This window comes from Ambystoma mexicanum, chromosome 14 (assembly GCF_040938575.1).
Source record: "Ambystoma mexicanum isolate Mex_15411 chromosome 14, UKY_AmexF1_1, whole genome shotgun sequence".
In the NCBI taxonomy this organism is placed as follows: Eukaryota; Metazoa; Chordata; class Amphibia; order Caudata; family Ambystomatidae; genus Ambystoma; species Ambystoma mexicanum.
In genome coordinates this window covers 172,421,425-172,445,588 of record NC_090940.1, presented here as the reverse complement: position 1 = coordinate 172,445,588, position 24,164 = coordinate 172,421,425, and the positions used below count along the sequence as shown (strand labels likewise).

The following is a 24,164-nucleotide window of genomic DNA, read 5'->3' as shown; positions in this document are numbered from 1 at the left end:
TCTACAAAAAAGGAGCAGACAAAAGGTCTGAAAACCGAGCTCCACCTCTGGTGAAAGATTTATACATTTATAGATGGTTAGCTATCAACTACAGCAATATCTTTCAGAGAGGGGTTCCGAGTGGCATCTGATCGACAACAGGAGCGAAGCTCGAGTTGTTGATGTCACTCAGAACCCTGTGGTAGAATACAACCAGTAGTTGAAAGCAGCCGATGCATTATTTTATGTTGTGTTTGCCCCTCCTGTGTCCCTTTTCCACCCTCGGTGTTGTCCCCACAGACCAGCATTGCATGGGGTGTACAGGGAATGCATGAGGCAGCTGCTAACAACTCATAAAATACCCAGCTCCACCAGCTAAAGAAACCTTAAAAGAAGAAAAATTGCGGTGTCCCCCTGCCGTGAAGTCACAGCAGTTGACTGAACGCATTCCATAATCCTCAGCCATGACGTCACAGTCGGAGGAAACAGCATTCAGAATAGGAAATAGTTTCTAATGGCTTCCTGTGGAAGCCATACATACACAACATTCACATTCTGTTGTATTGTTCTTAACCACCTGGAAAGGCAGCCTCCAGAAATATTTCAATTTCAGAACGTTCGATCTTGACACATAGCAAAGGTCTAGCCTATTTAGACGTCATTAGATTAATGCGCTGCAGAGGCCCTTTTTCTGCCTATGATCCTTGCATTTCGGAACCCCTTTTGGTTAATTGTCTGTGTTCCACTAATCAGTCTTAGTTTTCTTAGTCTTCTAAAACCTATTTGCTTTTAAACAATGTATCCCACAATGAAGTGGTGAAGTATGTTAGTTTTCACAGAGAGTCCATTTGGTCAGTAGCACCACACCCAGTGATTCTCTCCCCTAAGGTTTTGGCTTTTATCTGGGTATTTGAATACCTTGTGTTTACTGTGAGATTGCTTCATCTTTGTAGTGAAAGGTAAAAAGCACTCGAGTGAGGTTTGCGCTTGACAAGTACATGTCATTGGAGAGAAGTTCCCAAGGAGTGCTCTGGGTAGAGTCCAGATCAACATATGCAACTGTCCTGCACATCAAGTAGGATAACAAGGAGTAGGATTTGAGTAGCTAGAAGCCACAATGAGACCCATTGCATTCTTTAAATAAGGGAGTGTTGATTTCAAGTATTACAATTGGGGGTGTACCGAAATTTCCGCTTCGATTTAAGTATTCGGATGAATTCCAGCTATAAAAGAGATATTCGGCTTTGATAATCAGCAGATTGCCCGTCTTTTTGGCTTCTCAGAGTATTCTGCCATTGTTTATGCTGATTGATTTCCATGCTGGGTCCTCTGTTGGGCACTTAAAGCCAACTCACAGAGGTGCAAGAAGCAGAAGAAAGAGCCGGAAACTCAGGAGGGTTCTTTGTCCCTGTCAATTGTTGACAAAACACAAAACCGGGTGGCTGCAGCTACAGCCCTGCATGCTATCCCTTTAGTGCAGATACATTTCTTGACACACTGTGTATTTGTAGTGTCTATTATGACGGAAAGGGGATCCATTTTGCTTTCCCAAGTCCTGGAAATGTTTTACTCTTTTCAGCGTTACAGGAATAAGGGATAGATAGGTCAGGGCTTTGTAGAGAAGGAGCCAAGTAGCCCCACCTCAACCATCTTGCCCATATTGCCTATATGTTGGGAACCAGAGTGTGAGACAGGTGCAGTACCATTAAAAATACAGATACCAAGGAGAATCCTGGAAGCAAGGTTCCCACTGAGAAATCCATACCTGCATACGAGACAGTATGATGGCCATTTGAATGAAATCCCAGAAGAAGCAGAAGAAATGAATGAAAGAGAAGAATGGTGACGTCACACACGAAGCCGGATTGATGTACTTAGAAGAGATGCAGAGACAAGAGAATGTATATATATTCTATAAGGCATCAAGAGAGTATCAAAGATAAGTGACATCTTGGGCTCAAGATGAAGAAACTTATGCTATAGAAACGATGAAGACATCATGTCATTTTACACGTGTACATATGCAAAGAAACGCAAGCAGAAGAAGAATTCTTGAGGCTAGCTTTATAGTGAATAAGATTGCAGAATGCGCCAATGTATACATGCGTGCTTTACGGTGATTGCACACAAAGTGTGGAACGCACTCCCTTCGCAACTTAGAAATTAGACATCTTATTGGTCCTTTAGAAAAAACCAAAAAACCTTATTTTTTAGGTCAGGCTGCCTTATGCAATCACCCTGCCACACTGCCCGCAGCACCAATACTGACAACCTTACTAATACTACGACAAATACTAAGCTTACTCAACCAATGCAATAATAGTTATCCACCGAATGTATGTTCTTGAATGTGCAAACTGTTGAATTCACTACTATGCAAATGTTATCCGCCGAATGTTTATGCTATGCAACAGCTGAACTCACTACTATGCAAATGTACGTCCTTTTGGAACCTTAATTAATTGTAACCAACTTCTTAAGTGCCAGCGCCTAGTTCAAATAAAATAAAATAAATAATAAAGTAAATAAATATATAGGAGTGAGTAAAGAATGGATGTTTCCACTACGTGTTATAGCAGAGCTGGACCAGAAAAGGAAGGCATTTTTTCCAGTGTGTCGCAGTTGAAAAGCAATGGAATTACCGGAGTGAATCTCAGAAAGGCGAGGCTGGATGAGCACCAAGAAGCCAAGGCTGCTCAGGGCTGGGGCAAGCAGACATTAGTTACAACTGTGTGAAAGAACGAAACTCCTGTTCAGAAGATATGGACAAAAACAAGAAAACGTCAGAGGTTCATTAAAAAATAGTATTTTAAATGCACCACAGCTAAAATGTGTGGTCTTCAGTCACGTGGAGGGATGAAGCTGAACAAAAATGACAAACCACACCTACGCAGGGAGGCAGAGCGTGCCTCTACTCCCCTGAATTCTCTAGAGCAAAGAACATTTTCAAGGACAAGTTCAAAGCCTTAATTGACAGCAGACCACTGGGGTGATGATATATGATATGCTAGTTGGTGGGAAGCTATGGTTATGACCAGATCACCAGCACCTGGAAGTCTAGCCTGCGTGCTGGTAACGTAGGTGGAAAAGTACTGACGGATGTATGAGTCCCAACCAATTGTAGGGGGCGATGTAATTAAGGGCCCTATAGTTTGTGTAACCAGTAGGACGTTGTGTATTTAGTGATGTTCATAGTGACTTGTTTGAGGGGAGGGCCTAGTTGCCCCACCTGATGTTAAGGAGCCAATCAGTTTCTTAGACTAGTATGGAAAGTATACTTAGAGGTGCCCTTAGACCCAATCACTCTCTTCAATAGGTTTTTGTAGTTTGCCACGTAGGATGACGTTAGCAAATATGTAGGTCAACATCATCAATGATGAGTTTTTACTATAAGTATGATGTTTTTTTATGAAAATCATTGAGACTATGCTGTGAGAATTCTGATGTCCGTTGTACTCCCTGTTTTAGATAATTGACATTAAAACAGTCAACCTTTTTGCCAACTACCTGAGTCATTTTGATTATTGATGTTTGAGTAACTTCCACATCCCCAGTCATCTCATAGTATTACTACCTCATCTTAAAGGGCTGGGTCGGAGGCCCCAGTTCAGCTTTATTTACAGGGAGACATTTTCTTTCTCCTGGAAAGTTGCTTTGCTGGGAGGCAACTGTGTAAAGTCGCTGAGATAGCAGCTGTGATAAGGTAAAGCTTTCAAAACATTTCTAAAATAGAATAGTACTGCAGTGTGGTGACCCAGAGTTTATAGGGGCAGGCAGCTCATCTGCATTTACCAGAAAAGAAACGAAGGGTTACAGAAAACATGCTTTGCCAAATTAAAGCAAGCAGGAATGTACATCAGTGGGTGGAGAGTGGGTGGAGTGCTAGCTTCAGTATCATGAAGCTGCAAAGAAAATAATTTACTTAGCATCCATTGTGTAATTGAAAACATTCAGCAGGACAATGTAGGTCTCTACTTCAGTGTTTAATTCACTTGCTGAAAACCTATGTGATGGTTTTAACATATGAAAGGTTTGCATTCAGTAGCGCTCTAGGTATCGGCAGGGTGCTAACTGCTGTAATCACTGTGTTGCAATGCCCTGCTAGAGGCAGAACGCAAAAATGGGTCGGCCCACAATAAACCTTAGAAAGGGTGAGGCAACACCCCCAACCCCCAGTGATTGTACTTTTGAGTTTGCTTGTCATAGGCTCTTCCCACTTATTTGGGCTACATGGAAGCATCACCCATGAATGCACAAGAGAAATAAAAGACAGAATGGGGATACATATTTATAAGTGTGGTTTTAATTTACGAAGCATAATTTTGTCACAACTTCATGGATTAAAAAGGAAACTATTCGGCGCTGTGTTCGGCTTCGGAGGAATACTCTGCCCAACTATTCGGTTTTCAGCCGAATACTAAATCTTCTATTCGGTGCTCCTTTAATTACAATTTAACATAAAACCAGGCTCCTGAGCCACACAAAGCTCGAGTGATTTTGCCTCAGATCACACATTGTGTGACTTAAAGACTTGGACCTGAAATCCTGTCTACATTGTACATTCTTAGACCCTTTAACCACATAGTCCTTCAATAATCGAATCTTAACAGCCAGACCACATGACACAGCTTGTCACCTACATTCTTTCGTACTATATATTCAAGCCTTAGGGACCGGGGTAAAGGTCATTATTGCGGGGTTATTGGCTGAGGCAAAGCTGATGGCTAAAATTTGGGGAAGGGCAATTAGCCCAAGTGATAAATACCCCTCCCGGTGTCTATAGGACTATTAGCACATGGTTTGTGCAACCAGAAAGGAACGTTTTATTGTTGTTCAATGAGCACACGCGCAACTTGTAATGTTTGATAGAATATGGCACTAGTAACAATTAACTTTATCCATTTTTTATTTCAGAGCTGTTTGTTAGTTTGGGAAATGAACTGTACGTGCTCTTCTCTGCCTTTTCACAGCTAAAGACATTGGTTTCTGTGCTGCTTGTCCAGCAGAAGATCATGTAGAATGTTTGTAATGAGGGCTATACCAGCGATTGTAGACTGCATTGTGAGCATTCTGATTGGCAGAGAAGAGGTCTCTATTTGAGTCCCTGTGCTAATTAAGCTTTATAGACCTAGTCAAATGGCCATACTGGGAGTTATGGGTCCCAAAGCCCTACTTAACGCCCTGTCAGCAAAGCTGTTTAACAAAGTTTACGGGCCCAGTACTCCAGGTACAGCCAGAGGGCTTGGACTATGAAGTTATTCTGACTCTTTGGGGCGAGGGGGAGGGGTAAACAAAATCTGCCTGGAGTGGCTAGTTCCTAGCAACCATGTACAGCGTGATGAAGAGGGAGCGGCAGGCCTTAGATTCCAGACAGGCTGCTTCTAGGTACAAAGTGAGTTCATGGCAGTCAGCGGTGATGTAGAGAAGCCGAGCCGCATCTGGTAGGTGTGGCCGGGCAAAGATTTGATCGCCCCTCGTTCAAAAGGTGAGGAGGAGGGAGTAGGGGAGCAGGGGTTTCACTGTGCCCTGGCCATCTCTGTAAGGTGCAGCCAGGGCACACTTAATGGTGAAGGTGGGAGGCAGAGCTCTCAGCGCAGTGTTTCCGTGATGAGAGGAAGCGCCGCGCTGACACCCTTTCCGGTGGGCATGACTGGAAGAGTCACATGGCTCCCCTCTCATTGGCCAATTTCAGAACCTTTCATTGTTTTTGTGCACCATACCTGCTCGTATGACCAGGACATTGACAAAGGAGGGTGTGCCATGTCACTTCCCCAGGTTATAATCATACGTATAGACTGAAAAAATCCTTAATGACTTAGAAGTGCTTATTTTTGACACTCAGTACCTCATTACCTAAAAAAACATGTACGATGTTAGTTCTTGCTGAAAAGCGATCATTGCTTAAAGAAAGCAAACTGATATTTGCCAAGTTCAACCTGGATCTTTCAAGACTCCTCATCTTGACAGACCTTGGCAGAATTATTCCCACTGCTTTCCTGTTTTTTGGCGGCCTTCCTGATTTCTCATGCCAGAAATTGGTCTTCCGTGCAACCAGATTCACACTTCTTGGTGTATGTTTCAATGTAACCTTTCGGTCATAACCTAGCGGCACAAATTGAATTACAATACTTATTGCAGCAAGAGGATATATTTGACAGCTCGTGGGTGGGTCCATAATTGCTTGTTGAATACTCTCGTTTTTCATGTCAGGCTCGTCTTGTATAATCCCTGCTCTTGGGGCTCTCCTAACTCCAAAGCAAAGTACAAATTGTTCCATACATAGACCATTCAGTGCAAGCCCGGTCATCCGTAGGAGTGCCGAGCCAATTATTTAAGTATGTTTAGGTCACGCGTCAGTCGGAACAAGCACTTACATTGCTTACATGATTTTGTCGTGAGTATGAAGATTTTGTAATTGTACAAAGATAATCTTTTGTTACCAGCGACGCCTCCAGACATTTTTCATAGGGGTGGCCTGATGAGGTCACTGGAAATCATGGGGTATTGATATTGATATTTTATTTCTATCGCGCTCGTACACAAGTGTTTCAGAGCGCGACCAGGCAAAACAAAACCGATCTTACTAGGCCAAGTGACATTGAGAACGCGCAAGTGCATGGCACTTGGCACGCGCAAGTGCATGGCACACCAAAACGAACACAGAGGCTGGTGGGCCGGTTAGGGTGGGGGCAGATTGTTTATAAGGGTGGCTGAGGCCCCCCTTGGCCACCTCTTGTTGGCTCCTCTGTTACACACCGACACTTCAGAGCTACAGCCACTGGCCACAGAAGAATTAAGTCACATTGAGCGATGGGCCTTCTGGTCCAGTGAAGGAGTCATCGTAAACATGTATATTTATCTACGATCCATTGAAGGGAGGGTATTTAGTGAGATTATTGAAAGACAGTTAACCAGTTATACAGAAGCAACATGCGGTGTCTTGATGCGAAAGCGAAAATGGCGCCATTGACTGGCAACAAAGGAAGAAACCTCACTTTTGACTTTGGAGCCGAGGAGCAGAACCGCTCTTATGCCCTTCTAGCACACATTTACCTATGCATATATTAGCTTTCCGTTATGCAGTGCCATGTCTCCATGGTAGTCACATCGAGGCCAGGCTTCTTCTGCACCTGCCCCTGTCCTTTGAAAGCAAGTTTGAGGCAGTTCATTCATAGAGGGCAAGATCTACCATTGCAACGTCGTGCATGTTGAGAAGATTATGCAACGTCTGGACTGTGTCATTGTTACTGGGAGATAGATAAGTACATGCATCAGAGACCCTTCAGGCCAGAATCAACCAAAGGACACAAATAATAATAATTTGGCATTTATATAGTGGTACGAACCCTCAGGTATCTGAGCGCTGCCTAATATTACCCACGGTGTGTGGTGCTCATTTATCGACCTCGGAAGGATGAAACGCTGAGTTTGGCCCTGCCGGATTCGAACCGGCCTGACAGTATCAAAGTGAGTGCTCTACTCGCTGTGCCACTTGACCGGCACACGGATGGTGTCTTTCCTAATTTGTACAAATCACTTTATGTTGATGTGTGTGTCGGATGTAACCGACATAGATAATTTATAGGGTTAATAAGCAATTTACTAGGCTGTATTAGCACATGAAGATCGTTAAGGACCTCCAATCAGACAATCAGAACGTTCAGAGAACAGTCAATAACTACGGATATTGACTGCATTCTGAACATTCTGAACTCAAAAGCAGACAGGGAAACAACAATGCAATTTCCAGCCAAGTTTTCTTTCAACAACAAACTTTGTCTCTGGGAAGACGTTTTGTTTGCTTCAACATCCTATTTAAAGCAGCAGGAAAACCTGGGGGACGTAAGGTAGCAGTGCGCTAATGAATACCACTAATTAATGAGAATGTGTGGATCTGCTGCTTTGAAAACCTTTTTCAGGCGCCCCCTAGGAAGCACCCGGACACATAAAGCAGAAACTATGAAATAAAGGCATACCTTTATTTCATAGTTTCAACATCCTATCTAACACACCAGATAGAAAGCACAAACGTAGGACTGTTCTTTCTCTTTCTTACAGATAAATCGTTTACGTTTACATGACGCCTAATGCTTGCTCATGCTAAACAGACTCCAGTTTCAACACGTTTTTAAATAAAATACTAAAGTTATAGAGGGAACCTTGTTATATATACACAACACAGAAAACACGTTTTATTTACTAACTTTGATTTTTCTATTTACTTTAGTCGCTATGAAAGTAACACTTTTGACTTAACCACCAAAACTCCACAACATGTATTGCTGCTACCACTATGTGCTATTAGCCTTCTAGACCGAGGGAGGGGTGATTATCGCTTGGGATAATGACCCTTCCACAACTTATGGCCCTCGGATTCAACTCTGGAAATAACTTGGTGGCGGGTCATTATCCCGCGGTAATGACCCCTTCCTCGGTCTATAAGTCACTATTAATGATTCTGCTACATTACAGTCCATGTTCACTGTGGAGGAAATTCAGTCTTCTGTTAAAGGTCTGCCATTAATGGTCTTAAAACAGAAAAGCCCCAGTGCTTGTTGGATTCTCAAACAAATGTTGCAGTAATTGCATCCATGTCCACAACCCTGACTTGGATATTGAAAGAGAGAGCTAAATTTCAGAGATCCTGTAATGTTTACAATGATTCCCTAGCCAGTAGGGAGTGCAGTCAAAATTCCCTGCATCACCCAGATAACTAGCTCGGGAGGAAACTGTACATACCTCACCATCTGTTTCACACACTGAACAGCAAAGAGAATCTTTACATCAGATGTCACTGTCTTTCTCTGCCGGGAGGATAGCTCAGGGGTAACATGATTGTCTTGGAAGCAAGACAAATGAAGACACCACATGTTTGAATCCCAGTCCTGTGCTTAGAGGCTGGTTTAAGCGTGCTATAGAAGCTCAAAGTCGTTTTTTTAATTTTTTTTTACTCTGGCCAGCTGCAGGAGACAGACATAGAGGCAAACTGGTACAAAACTGTTAACCATTTTCCACAGAATTTAAGAATGGCGACGTAGCGCTTGAACTTTCGGAAGGCTCTCCAGTCAATGCTTTCCAGTAAGCCTAGCAAAGGTAATTTACCCCATCTCAGCCAATGAGAATCGGTGTAGTTGGGGCCGGTGCATCCAACCTCCCCATTCTCATTGAGCCCTATTAGGGTTCAATGGGAATGGGGAGCATTCCATTCCTGCGCCCGCGAATGGGCAATTACCAGTCCAGCAGGGCCGTAATGAACCGGTAATTGCCCATTCGCGGGTGCCGGAATTTTTCGGATGTTTGGCAGCAGCCTGCCCGTTTCACCGGCAAGGCTACTGCCAAACTTATAATGAGGCCCATTGTGTTTCACAGGGAGGGAACATGGGAATGAAAATCAATTAAAACATGAAAGGCAGAGGCGAACCTACTAGGCCTTGTGAGCATTCAGAGCGTGCAAGTGCAGAAAGAAGAGAGGGGATGAGGGAGTGGGGGATAAGTGCTAGTTGTGCCAGGAGGGAAGTGCTAGGGAGTGATCTGTAAGTGCCAAGGTGGGCGGCCAGCTGCCAATAAATAAGTGCAGGCCTGCAGTGGCATAGGCCAGTGGTGCAAGGCAAGTGCTCGGGGCGGGCGGAGGCTGAAGGTGATTGGGTGTGGGAGGCCAGGGCCCAAAGGACACATAAGGGCCTTGTCACCAATCTCAGCAACTGTGGGGTTTAGCAGGGGAGGGAGGAAGGGAAGGAGGAGGTGTAAAGGAAAGTCTTGAGAAGCTTCCGGAATTTGAGTTATGTGATGGTAATGTAGGTACTGGGGGGCTGACCCCCCGTTTAAAACTTTTGTTTTAAAAGCTTCTGAAAGAGTGTATGTACGGAGGGTAGGGGTTATGTGGAACGTGTTTACACATCTGACATACAGGTTACCTTTCAAATGTTTAATCCATTCAAATTTCAAATGTGGATTTGATTGAAATGGCAATTTTATCATTTTACATTCAAATGGTTTTGCTCAAGATTTAGACCTCCTCTCTCTGTAAATTCACGATTTTCACCCAGAACCCATGAGCAAGAGCAGAACTTGGTGTAATGAGGATTACTGTTAAGTAATCAGAGCACTCTCTTTCTCTTCTTTGTCACAGCCCTACAGAATAACATAAACCAATCAGTGCCAAGCCTTCGACCAACACAGCCCAGCTTCTGAGCTTGCGCCAAGGAGCATACCTAACCAACTGTGACACCCAGGGTCTGACTCTCCAGTTGGACAAGTAAGTAACCCGTAGTACAGCTATTGCTTAGCGCATTCAAAGGAATCGCCACCGTAAACCTGTATAGGGGAACCATTACACTTCCAACGCGGAGGGCCTTCATTAGAATGGACGAATCTATGTTCCGTAAACATCAAGCTAGCTATGGAAGGGACATGAGGTACTATCCTGCTCAACATATAGAACTTTGCCAAAATAGCCAAGAGTAGACCGCCCGACCATGACACCTTCAACGGGAACTCAATGGAGACAGATATCATCCACTGACATACGCACACTCCTCAAAGACAGATACCAAAACATTTGGATAACAAAGAGGTAGGCCCCTTGGACGAAACAGGTACTGGGACACCAACATGCAACATACCAAATTGTGCCACTGAGGATACAAACGTGGAATGTTATGCTAATAGGCTTTTATGCTGCGCCAAATCCCCACTGTAGTAGCTTCAGAGCACATAGCACAAAGGAATAACTCTACAGAGCAGGGGAAGAGGAACCCCAGGAGTTCTTGTGAGGCAAACATTGACAAACCACTTTCGCAATCCAGAATAGGCCAGAAGACACTGGCCAGCATCAAACAAATCATTTGAAACTGGTAGAAAGCAAATTGCTGTATCTGTCTAAACATGGAGTAAGGACTGAACATCCCACTAGTACCAAACAAATGCGCAACAGTGCCAGAATGGAAATGGAGACTCCCGACAACGCATCAACCAAGTGCAGGAGCTCTGATCTCCTTGTCGTGCATGGCCTGAGAGGGCAGAGACTAATGCGTGCAGCAGAAGGGTGGGTGACTACCACAGCTCTGATCTCAGGGGGATGTTGCCACCCATGCACCCTTCCATAACTACCAAAGGCTGCCAAAAGACCTACTGGTTGAAAGAACCAAGAGTCTTTCAAGACCATGCACTGGATGTCTGTCCAATTCAGCTGTGTTATGGATTCAACCAGGCCGCCACCGGTTATAGAAGAAGAACTATTGAAGCAAGTCATTCATAGAACAAACAGAATATTATTGAAGATTGTTAGTTATAAACCCTCCCAAATGATGTGGTGCGCGTCATCAGTAAATAGAATCCAAGTGTTTATCAAGAAAAGATCACCACGTTTCACACTGATTGTGCTTTGTCAAGGCCAGATTAAATATCTGTGTGCCCAGTACAGCCAAACAACAACAACGTCAATAATTCACTTGGCTGCCAGATTTCTAAGACTACTGGTATCAAGGACCTATTCGATTCCTGTGTGCCCAGTACAGCCAAATAGCAAATCTGGACACTGAGTCGGCTGTCAGAAGCCCAAGGGAAAAGACCAACCAAAGATGCTGTAATATACATCTAGTTATGCACAATGATTTCCCCAAGACTGGTAGAGAGTTACTTTAGTAAGAAAAGACTCACTCATATCCACCCAGCACTACTCCTCCTACGAATGCCTGGTCTGCAAGCTTGGTAATCTCTCCTACCTCCTCTCTGACCATTGCCACTATCTACAGGCCTTCTGGCCTTATCTCTCTGTTCCTCTCTGAATGGGCCGATTTCTCCTCCTTTCTGTTGACATCTACCTCTAAACTCCTCCTCCTGGGTGACTTCAACATCTACCTTGACTCCTCAGTCACAGCCTCCACTCTCTTCTGTGACCTCTGAACCTCTCTCTCCCTCGCTATTCTCCCTTCTGGTCCTACCCACTCTGCTGGACATACTCTTGAGACCTTCATTCATACTGATATTTTGTTCTCTGCCCCTCTCTCCACCCCACTCTCCTGGTCTGACCACTCCCTCCTTTCCTCCCATTTGTGTCCTCTCGGCCCACTGACTGCACCTCCTCCAGCTCAGTCAGCCTCTTTTGCAGACATACGTCCGATGAAACGAGTGCCTTCTGCTGCCTTCGCTTCCACCCTCATCTCTGTCTCCTCCCACTGTTCGCACTACTTTTGACTCTGCTCTCAACAACCTCCATCTTGCCATCACCAACACCCTTGACATTCTTGCCCCTGTCATGAGACTCTGCCGGAAACCTGCCACCAAGCATACCACTTGGTACGATTCTGACCTTGCAGCCCTGAAACGCAAGTGCAGAGCTGCAGAACGTAAATGGCAGACCTCGAGCTCATCCTCAGACAAACTGGGCTGTCACCATCTCCAAAGGCAATATTGTCTCTCCATTCCAAGAAGAGGGCCCACATCCAGGCTTGTATCAGTGGAGCATCCAACAACACGGCTGAACTCTTTAAAATCTGCAAGAAACTAGCCAATCCTTCTGCAGCAGTCTCCACCTCACCTCTTCCCTCCAAGGCCCTCTGCACTACACTGGCCACCCACTTCACTGAAAATCTCAGTATATCCTGAGTGCTCTTTCTTCCTCCCTTTCCCCCTGCCCTCCTCCCATCCCCCAGCCACCCCTGGCCTCGCATCCTCCTTCATCCACTCTCTCCTCCTTCTCTCCTATCACATCGGACAAGGTCACTAGAGTTGTCTGCTCTATGGAGTTCTCTCCCAAACAGGTCACCCCCTATTTTTCCAGAATTATTAAGGACAACATCGGCTCCCTTGCCCCTGCACTTGCTGATTTCTGTAATCATTCTCTTGCTACCGGGTCTTTCCCCTGTTCCCTCAAGCACTCCCTTGTTCACCCCCCTCTGAAAAAGCTTTTCGCCAACCCCTCATGTCCGGCCAACTACCACCCCATCTCTATCACTGCCTCCTTTTGGAAACTCCTGGAGAAGTTGGTCTTCCCCCAACTAACCCAGCATACAGAGCTTCTTGGCTGCCTACATGACCATCAATCTGGATTCCGAGCATCCAGAAGCATGGGAACTGCTCTCCTGAACACCCGTGAAGAACTGCTCACATCTCTTGACTCTAAACCACCTGTCGTCCTCATTCTACTTGATCTCTCCTCTGTGCTTGATACGTTTAACCACTCCACCCTCACAAAGCAGCTGCATGATACCCTGGGTATCTCAGAGCGGCACTGGACTGGTTGACCTTCTTCATCACTGACCATCTCCCCCAGGATATCCTGGGCTCTTTCGACTGTCCCGCCTCTATCTCCATCTGTGGCATTCCAAAGGGCTCTACCCTTTCGCCCAGGCTCTTTAAGATCTATCTTGCCCCTCTTGCTCAGTGTATCTCCACTTTCTCCCCGCACTTCCAGTGTTATGCAGAAGACACCCAACTCTTCTTCAAACTTCGTTCTGAATCTCTTCCTACTGCCTCTACCATTCCCGACTGCCTGTCTGCTATCCAGTCTTGGTGCACCTCTAATGATCTCTGCCTTATTGCCAGCAAGACCGAGATCCTTCCTATTGGGACTCATGTTCCTTCTTTCCTCCCTTCACTCTGGCCACCCTCTTTGGGCTCTCCCCCCTCTCCTTCCTCTGAAGCCAGAAATCTTGGAGTCATCTTTGAATCCTCTCTTTCTTTCCTTCCTCACATCCTGGACCTTGCCAAGAATGCCCATTTCCATCTCCACCTCATAAAGAGGTTTCCTCCCTTTCCTCACTTTTCCCCAGAAGCTTAATGACTCTAGAGCTCTGGTACTCTCCAGGCTGGACTATTGCAACAGCATCTACCCACCTCCTCTCACCGCCCCCTCCAGCTAATCCAGAATAGGGCTGTTAGATTTATCCTTGGCCTCAAGCCCAGGGACCGTATCTCTCCAGCCCTAAAGTATGTCCACTGGCTGCCGGTCGCTGCAAGGATGAAATTCAAATCCCTCTGCATCATCCATAAGGCTGTCTGGGGGCTGGGACCACACTATCTATAACTTGCTCTCACCAAATACTCTCCCTCCAGATCTCTCTGATCCTCTGGATCCAACTCTCTGCTTGTCAAGTGCTTCTCTAAGCAGCAAGCTGGTGGCGATCCATTCCCTCTGCCGGCTCCCTCCTCTGGAACAGCTTCCTCCTCTCTCGCCGTCTTGAGCCATATCTCCTCAAATTCTGCGAGCTCCTCAAGACTTTCCTCTTCTTTCCCTCCTTCCCTCCTTCCCCCTCTCCCTCCCGTGGTAAACCCCACAGTTGCTGAGAGTGGTGGCCTGTGCCCTTTAGGGTTGTAACGGTATACCGGTATACCGTTATCAACACCGTGGTCAATTTCATTTTACTTAAATAACCGTTACTTTGTTTGTACCAGTAAATCGTTTCAAATTATGATTTTGTTTTGCACGTGTACTGTGCACTTCACTGAATGCAATTGCCAATTGCAAGCAAGCAGGGCTGGTGCTAGGCTGGCGCTGGGCTGGCTTCTTTCTGTGCTCAGCGAGCCTGGGACAGGAGAAGGTGGAGTTTTCACGGGCCCAGGCTGCTTGGAGAACATTCCCGAGTCCCAACGCACGTGTGACTGTGGGAGACAGTAAGCTCTGTTCAGTCTCCATAAAACCCCTCATTTTATTTTAAAAATCACAGCTTCTACAGGTGGGTGTTGGCTGGCTCCAACGTTGCCACCTTCCCCATGTGTGGATTCGGAAACGGCACAGCACAAGGACAAAAAGAAAAGGTACGTTTTCTTTTTTTTTTTCTTAACTGCAGCGCTGGGCTGGATTCGAAAGTGTGATTTATTACACCCGCCCTGTTTACAAGAAAGTGGCCCTTGAGGCTTCCCCCTTCTCTGAAGCAAATACATCAAGCACATGCCGCCGAGTATTTTCCTTTTGCAATTAGTGTGCTCATGATGCACTTTGTCGGGATGAAAACAGTGCAGGCTTCTGTGTGTTAAAGTTTGGAACATTGCTTGTTTTTACTGCATTGCCACTATTTGGAGTAGGAAGCTTAACGTGTTCCCTCTTGTGTGTATAATTACAAGTGTGTCCGTGGCTGGGGAGCTTCAAATACTGCAGTCAGGACCTTCAACTTGCCATTTGTTTTCAAACCGCAAATGCCCTCGTTTAAATTCACTCTGTGCAAATTTAGCTTGTGTGGTGGAAGAGTGGGGGGGGGGTTGTTGGAGGGGTCAGCTAGGATTATATGCTGTTATAGAGGCGGGTGGGTTGTGTGTGAGGAAATCGCTTTCTCTGGGGCTTTGGGAGTGGTGTTAAAAAGACATACCGTTTAAGTCTGTGTGTTCGGGGAGGGGTGGGGGGGAGGTGATTGTGGTAATGTGAGCTTCTGGATTATTCGTTTTTTAAAGTTCAGGTTGCACTTGCTTGTGACATTTAGAAACGGTTTGGTGGACTGAAAATGGCAAATGCACAGATTTAAGCACACTGTTAAAATGGGCAATTGCAAACTAATTTCTAATCAGTGGCAGTCAGAGCCTTTCATATGCATGGTGGAACGTTTCCACTTTCAATTCCAACTCAAAGCGCTCGCAAAGCAGTGCACCTTGGAAATCTGTGATAGTTAAAGTGAGCAACACAAAGAACCCATTTACAGACTAGATACAAAAAAATAAGGTAGCCGTAAGGTAGATTTGGTGCAGCACTGTCCATCTGCCAGACATTTTCTACTTGGCAAAATGGTGTTTTTTGTTCTTGTTGCAAATGCGCTTCTAGCGCTTGCAGACTCCACTGCCACCCCAACCCCCAGCTCCTTTCCAGTCCCTGCAATCCACCCGCATCCTTCCCCAGCCCCACTCTGTGATTGGGCACCGTTGCCATGTGTTAACTTGTGCAAGGGTCCAAGACCCTTGCAGGCTTGCTTACCAACCGCCATGATTTAACATAGTGGCTGGAAGTTAAGTTTGGTGCAGCACTATGCCCCAGGCCCCCATCCCGACAAGCCCGTTTTGCTACTTTGGCAAAAGGTATACATTTCGTTTTTTGTTGTTGCGCAAACGCGCTTCTAGTACTTGCAGACTCATTCCCAACCCAACCCCAGCTCCTTCCCAGCAAATCTGCCCGCCGTGATTGGGCACTGTTGCCCTGTGTTAACTTGTGCAAGGGTCCAAGACACTTGCAGGCTTACCAACCGCCATGATTTAACATTGTGGCTGGAAGGTAAGTTTGGTGCAGCACTATGCCACTATCCAAATTAGTCTGTCCTACAAAAGTTCTTTGTGAGCGAGTTACGTGTGGGTTTGTCATCTGTTTATCATTAAAAACCTATCCTCATATGATCCTATATCTCCACCAAATAGCAGGAGGTTTGTTGCAAAAAATCGGCATATCTGTTTGTTTATTACACAACTTCTTTTATTACATCTCTTAAAATCACTGAAAGTACAGGGCGTTTCAATAGATTTTTCAGGTCGACTTTATTTTGCATTCTGGGACTTCTAGTTTACCATTCTAGATGTAAAAGTTAAAGCCACAATATCATTTTGGCTTAACATGATGCTAAAGGGATTTACATGTTCATGTGGCTTTATTGCCCTCAGTGGTGGGGGAGGCAGTCGTTTAAATCGTTGAGTTATAACTAAAATAAACGTTTGTAAGAAGAACTAAGACAACTTCTTGGTGATGTTTTCTTGTTTGTGTATTGTGTCTTGTTGAAAATGTGACTTTTCCTGGCAAAATAATATTTAAGACCATGCTTACACACGTGTGCACTATACCACAATAACCGCGTATACCGCCATTTCAAATGAAGGTTATCATACCATCAAAAAATCAATATCGTGACATCCCTAGCGGTAATATTGCTGTTGGGAATTCCTCCATTTATTTTCCTTCATATCGCCTCCAACCTTGTAATATGGTGGTGTGGTAAAAATGACAGTAAGTTCATTCTCGCTACTTTTCTCCTGTACAACCAGCAGCTTCTTGCTGTGCATGAAGGACCCCCTGCTGCAACTAGTATGCCGACTCCATGCTGTAGCTTTGTGCCACTGCACACCTGCAGTATGCCGGCTACATGCTGGAGCTTTGTGCCACTGTGCAACGCCATAATGCAAGTATAGTATGCCGGCTCCATGCTGGAGCTTTGTGCCACTGCACACATGCAGTATGTCGGCTACATGCTGGAGCTTTGTGCCACTGTGCAACGCCATAGTGCAAGTATAGTATGCCGACTCCATGCTGTAGCTTTGTGCCACAGTGCAACTATGCTATGCCGGCTCCATGCTGGGGCTTTGTGCCACTGTGCAACTCCACAGTGCATGTACGGCATGCCAGCTGCATGCACAGCATGCCAACTGCATGCTGCAGCTTTGTACCACAGTGCAACTACACTACGCTGGCTGCATGCTGGAGCATTGTGCCACAGTGCAACTACGCTACGGCGGCTCCATGTTGGAGCTGTGTGCCACTGTGCAACTCTGGTACGCCGACTGCATGCTGGAGCTTGTGCCACTGTTTGTGCCACTGTGTAACTACACTGCGTCGGCTGCATGGTGGAGCAATGTGCCACGGTGCAACTACCCCACGCCAGCTCCATGGTGGAGCTTTGTGCCACTGTGCAACTCTGGCACGCCGGCTGCATGCTGGAGCTTTGTTTCACAGTGCAACTACGTTACACTGGCTGCATGCTGGAGCTTTGTGCCACTGTGCAACTATGCTATGCCGGCTCCATGTTGGAGCTTTGTGCCACTGTGCAACTATGCTATCTCGGCAGCATGCTGGAGCTTTGTGCCATGGTGCAAGTACGCTATGCCGGCTGAATGCTGGAGCTTTATGCCGCTGCTCAACTACGGTACACCGGCTGCATGCTGGAGCCTTGTGCCACTGGGCTTCAGCTCCCAGCAGACTTTTACCCTGGATCCATTCTTCATAGTAATGGGTTTCTTGCTATCTCCCAGCATGCTTCTAAGGAAATGGCAAAAAGGAGCAAATGGTAGCACTTTCCTTTATTATTAACCATATTCATTGTGGGTATTCAGATATTTGCTGCATGGAGTAGGTTTGAAATACTGCATGATGAAGAGTTTGAATAGCACCTAAAAATAGGAGGTTTTCCCCCATTATTGTGCATTATTGTGACCATTAAGTGCATTTTGTCTGCACGGGACAACAATGGTGTGGCCCACTTGTGTCCCATAGTCATTTTCTTCCATCAAACAGAAAGGCAGTATTTGAGACATGCTGCATGCAGGGTTTCTGCAACTGCAATGCCTGGTAAGCTTCCACCACATTTGTTGCAGGAAATTCGTAATCCTTGGGGAGTCCTCCGAATAACATGTGCGTTAAAGTTATTTACTGCACGCCATATTCCGGAGCAGAATAATGCACTTCTTATAATGGCATGCTATGCTCCAAACTTTTTTCGGCCATTTCAGGGTTTCAGTGTTGGTACCCATTTTGGAGTCCCATAGTGCTCCATTGCGGATTGGGAGGGATCACTGGCGCTAATTCCGTTGGTGGTAATGTTATTTCCATTTAGTGCTGGAGGTATTTCCGCCATTGAAAACATTTGCCACTTTACTTGATGTCCATATGTTCCTACCCCAGTTCGACCTCCATGGTAATCCGGCAAACCTGTTTGGTGAGATTAACCCTGAGGAGCGTTATTCAGGAGGGCGCGTTCCAGCTGTTTATGGAGCACTTAGCCTCTGGGTGCTACTAAGCACTACAGACAGGATTTACCTCAAGTAACTGGTGATGGAGCTTTGACATTTTTATAAAAAATCTTCTTAAATATATACAATACGATGCTAAATTACATAGGACCATAGGAGCCACAGACAACTCCAGGTGTCCATGCTATTGCATAGCATGTTGGCACCTATGCCGCTTCACCACAATGGTTCCACCACGATGAGGGGTCATCCTACTGAACCTGTAGGCACTTTAAAACGAGTTAGCACTCTATGGGTGGATGGGGATGCAGATCTTACTCTCGCACCAATAGTCAGACTAAAACAAGGAGTACAACGGGCATCAATGGATGCCACATAAGCATTCTCAATGATTTACATAAAAGAACACTGCTTTATAGCAAGAACTCGTCATAATTGACATCACACTACGTGGCAAAGTAAGAAAACCTATGTGAGATTGTGGTTGGTTTAAGGGGAACACCTAAGTATACTTTCTATATAGGAACGGGTTGTGATTGGGTTCTACAGCCAGGTGGACAGCTAAGCCCACCGCTAATGCAAGTCATCTTCTGTGTCATACTAATACACGTTTCATTGGCTTTCAAGCTATAGGGCTCTTTGCTACGTGGCCCTCTACAATTGGTTGACATGCTTGTACCCTTCTGGAATATTCCACTCGCTAGCAGCACACAAGCTGGTACCCCAGGTGCTGGTGGGTTGGACTTGACCATACCTCCCCACCCAATAAGCCCAACATCCATCATCACTCTTACTGTCTGCCATTCAATTAGTCCTTTCAACTCAGCATGGCAAAGGATCACTGTGCCTGAGAATAAAAGGGAGTGTGAGCATTGCCTTATCTTCTGGTCTCAGTGTAGCTTGGCTAAAGTCTATTTTCATCTGACCATGTAACAGGAGACAACGTTTTGAGCTCCTTAGTTCTATTTAATACTATTAAATGAATAAAACCTGGTGCTTCTACTGTTTTTCCATTATATCTAAACAAGAGCTTGGCTCGCTTTCTCACATTCATTGTATCGCCTCAAATAGATAACCAGTTTCTTGGCTGCCCCAACCCTTGACACTGGGCCAGACAAGCCTTCACAAATCTTCCTTCGCCGTCAGCTGTTTTCTTCACCTTCGCCAGACTTTCAGCCCTTCTATTCATGGGGTCCAAGTTTGATAAAAATGCGTTGTGGAACATCCAGATTCTATACATATATATGTGTGGCACCGCCTGCAGTCTATTCACTATGTATATATGTATAGCCAGCCTTATGATTACTTGATCTACTTGCGTTACTGCTGCATCTGTACAATTATAAAACGGCTTTGCATTTTCTTCAGTGCTCTTCGCATGTGCAATCTTCATTTTGCTCATGAAATGTTGCTCAATTCTTTACTTTGCCATCCGATTCTATTTGGTCTATGTACTCTCTTCATAGGCATCTCTTCTGAGTGCAAATCTGTGCTTCATGTGACATCACTAGTCTTCTCTTTCACTCATCTTCACACTTCTTCCGGAGCCTCCTTCAGAAGACTGTGCTTTCTTTGCGGGTACATCATACAAGGTTTTCTCAATGAATACCTAGTTTCAAGGACTCTTCATGGTATAGATACTATCACTGGCGTTGCACATGTCGCAATTTCTGGTTGCCAACATATCTGCAAAATGGGGGTGGGACTTCCAGTAGAGGCACTTGGCTCCTCCTCTACACTACAGAAAGGGGCCCACAGTTCTCACTAAGCATGGCAGCATGGGAAGCAATGCCCAAGCTTCTACAAACACCAGGAATGCCCTTAAATCATGGACCAGGCATATTGAGACATATCAGTGATGCAAATGAACCCGCCTATCCCACACTTTGTGCCACAAACAGAACAAACATTTGGCAAAGACACAGAAGGATCTCGGTATAATGGGTCCCAGGGAGAACATGTTGAGACTCGGTTTCAACCAGTATCTGGCAAACATACAAAGAATGGGGTGGGGAGAAGACTGCTGGTCTGTCTACAGAAGCCAAACACGGGCGCAAGGAACTTGCAATACCCCAAATGTCCTTGTTGCACAAACACATGCCTGAACCCTGTATGCAAAGAAGGCAATAAAGTTGCTGTGGAAGTTGGCAAATATACAAATATCTGTTGAGTTGTGATGAGGCCATTTTAGCTAGCATGAAAGCACACCAGGAATCCATTACACAAAATGGACAATGCCCGGCAACTCCTACTGTCATCACAGCGGGGTCAGCGTCAGAGACAAAAGGTGAATAATTGTGCCAGTATTTTACATACAGACTAATTTCTTTGAATGATCTATGCTAGAGGAGAAAGTGATTGAGAAGTAGATGCTCTGTTACCAGATCTGACAATGAGGAACCACACTTCATTGCTTACATCCGATCTAGTGTGGATTATATCCTACCAACTGTGGGACCCTCTCTGATATCATCAGCACCTAACTACAGGAAGAATTCTGCATGTATAATCCAGGTGCCAAACAAGTAGTTAAAGTACCTCAGATATGCAACAGACGTCCTACCATTCCAAAATGGCACCCCTGGAAATGCAGTTTTAGTTGAGTTGCAATTACCCATAGAATGCATCAGAGATCAGCTGATTGTGATGGATTGGAAGCTTCTGCATTATATTGGTTAACCACACTGTAATGAAGCAAAAAAAGCTTTCAAAGTACCAAGCAGCATTGAAACAAACAAAGCTCTTAAAAGCAAAATGGTCAATTAGATATTTGCACTAGCTACTACAAAATGGCTGTTATTGAAACAGATCTTTTGCCACAATGCCCACTATGTGTATCACGTGGCAGCTGTTTGACTTTAGGGCCCCTCTACATACTGATGAATGGGATCTGGCAGAGTACTAAAGCACTGTATAGCCAGAACTAAAAAAAGGTGTGGGTTAAAGGTCGCAGCTATCTCCATTTTGACAATATTACTGGCACACAGGATTCAAAAGGACTCAAATACCAGCTTGCTGGCATCATTCAGATGCCAATAGAAAGAGATACATGAGGGGCGTGAGCAACCAGGGAAGCCATACAGTTGCTTGTCCAGCAAGCTCTGCAACCCTGAGACCCACCACAGCTTTGATTGCTACCAAATGGGTAGTTAACGGGAAATGGCCCCTCGTAAAGATACAGTGACCCCTATAGAGCCCCCTCTGACAAAAATGTATTAGCGGGATGTCCCTGATAACCAACATGAGGCTGCATGAACATCGACAAGAGCGGATTCAAATTGGCACCCGTGAGGACGGAGCACTGAGACCGCACATTTAAAGAGCGATTGTAAGCTGAAACGGCGAAGGTTGAGGATAAACAATTGCTGTGGAGAAGGTTGCGTTGCTCTTTCCACAAGTTTTCAGAGGAACCAGGAGGTGGGGCTGGTGGTGCCCAGGATGAGGGGTCCAGCATCATGAGCGAGAGCTGGGTGTGACGGTGCTGCAGTATTCTGATACCAAGATAATGAAGCACCATTGAGGATGCAGGGATAAGGGGGTCTTTTCGTTTAAGGGTCTCTGCAACATGGATCAGGATCTGCGATCTATTCAACACCCAAAGGAAGTCTAGGGAAAGGTCCTCTCAGCTAGTCCGAGTTGAAGCCCCTGGAAGATCGTGAAGTGGGAAATGGATCAGTGCAGACTGCTATTTGAACGCAATGGTAAACCCTATCACACCAATAAGGAGGAAGAGTCTACTGCATGGATCAGGGATAGGGTAAACCCTATCACACCAATAAGGAGGAAGAGTGTGGCGCATGGATCAGGATCTGCAATCTGTTTGACACCCGAAGGAAGTCTAGGCAAAGGTTCTCTGAGCTAGTCCGACTTGAAGCCCTTGGAAAGAGCGTGAAGTGGGAAATTGTCCTTGGAATTGGGGGACAATGCATGGAGCTTTTCTGGCAGGGAGAGGAGAGAGACTGCACTCATTTGCCCACATTTGGTGAATTGAGGGGCATTGGTCAGGTCGAACTGAAGTGCATATAATTGAAAGTGGGAATCTTACAAATAATGGCAAAAGCATCAGCCAAATTAAAAGCCTAATTCAAGTGGCGGAAAGCACTAAGAAACATCAGCAGATATAGGCTATAGTGCATTCTTCGACTGCTCAATCGTGTATGGAGGACCCCCGCCACAAAAACAGATCTACAGCTCATGCTAACAGAGCACAAGAGGAAAATAAAGGATAGCATGAAAAACTTGGCAAAATCTATAGCAGACTTCGATAAACATTTGAGGGTGGCAGAAAGCAGACTGGGGAGGTGGTGGCAAGGGTGAAGGGAGTAGACCATCAGATGGAGTTTGAAGCACGAAGATGTGGAAAATAGCATGAGACGAAACAACATCTGGATATGAGGTATCCCTAAGCAAGTTACAGATGTGGAGCTTGTGGAATATATGACCTCGTTATTTTGTTCAATTTTGGACCAGTCTGATGACCCTGAAATCGTTCTCAAACAGACACATCAGGTCTTTTCAAAGTTCAAACAAAAAAATAACCTGATCTCCAATGTCCTGATGTGGGTCCTCTTTTTTTCAAGTTAAGGGGAAGATTATGGGAGAGTCCAGGACACTAAAGGTGATCCGCTTCAGAGATGCTCCTACATTGATATTTCAAGATCTGGCACAGGCGATGCTAAGAAAAAGGAAAGGTTTGCATCTGGTCACGGGATGGCTGCCAGAGAAAGACATGAAATATAGATGGGCACATCCGTGCAGACTGCTATTTGAACACAAGGGTTAATCCTATCGCACCAATAAGACGGAAGGGGTGGCGGACTTGATGATCCACAACATGAGGAGTGATCATTCCCCAAATAGGGGAGGCGATGCACGACGGAAAAGAATACCTGGGAAGGAGCGTGGGATGCAAGATCCTTTCGCCCTCTGTGGTGTGGAAAGGAATGAGCAGGCCTATGATGAGTCTAAATAAGGGGTGGCATCCCCCTTGTTGGGAGAGATGTAGTGAAAGGATTTGTTGAGGTAGACATTAGACCACATCATATTTTACTCAGTGATACCAGCAACTAATTATGTCATCATACAGCAAGGTTGTGTGAGGGTTTGACCTCATGGTTGGTCCATGAAGTATGAATATGAGAAGTTTGAGCACTGTGCAGGGGTGGGCGGGCTCGGGTGGGCCTGGGCTTTTTGTAACCACCCATAGATCTGTGGGAAGTCATGGCCCAACAAGCTTGGGACAGTTAGAACAAGTTGAAAATAAAGTTGAGTTTTGTTTTTGTTTTGGGTCGGCACAGGGGTTTGAGAAGTGGTGATGCATGAGGCATGCTGCAGTGGGTTTTGGGCAGGATGCCAGATTGACAGGCTATGCTTGGGGTCCTATGACTGAACTAGAATTTGCGAACTTGAACGTTCAGGGTCTTAACGCCCCCCTGAAAACATGATCTATACTACATAGATTAACCGATTTGGAGGTTTCTATAGCTTTTTTTTCAGGAAGCACACCTTTTAGTACAAGATGAACAGAGATTAAA

General features: G+C 45.4%; 1 long non-coding RNA gene across 1 annotated transcript in view; it reads left to right on the top strand.

The window, feature by feature from the left end:
* Positions 1 to 24,164, top strand: part of LOC138527263 (uncharacterized) — a 44,635-nt gene that overhangs the window by 1,670 nt on the left and 18,801 nt on the right. The window contains exon 2 of the long non-coding RNA XR_011283841.1: positions 10,109 to 10,234. This is a non-coding gene — a long non-coding RNA (uncharacterized lncRNA). The remainder of the gene's footprint in view (positions 1 to 10,108; positions 10,235 to 24,164) is intronic.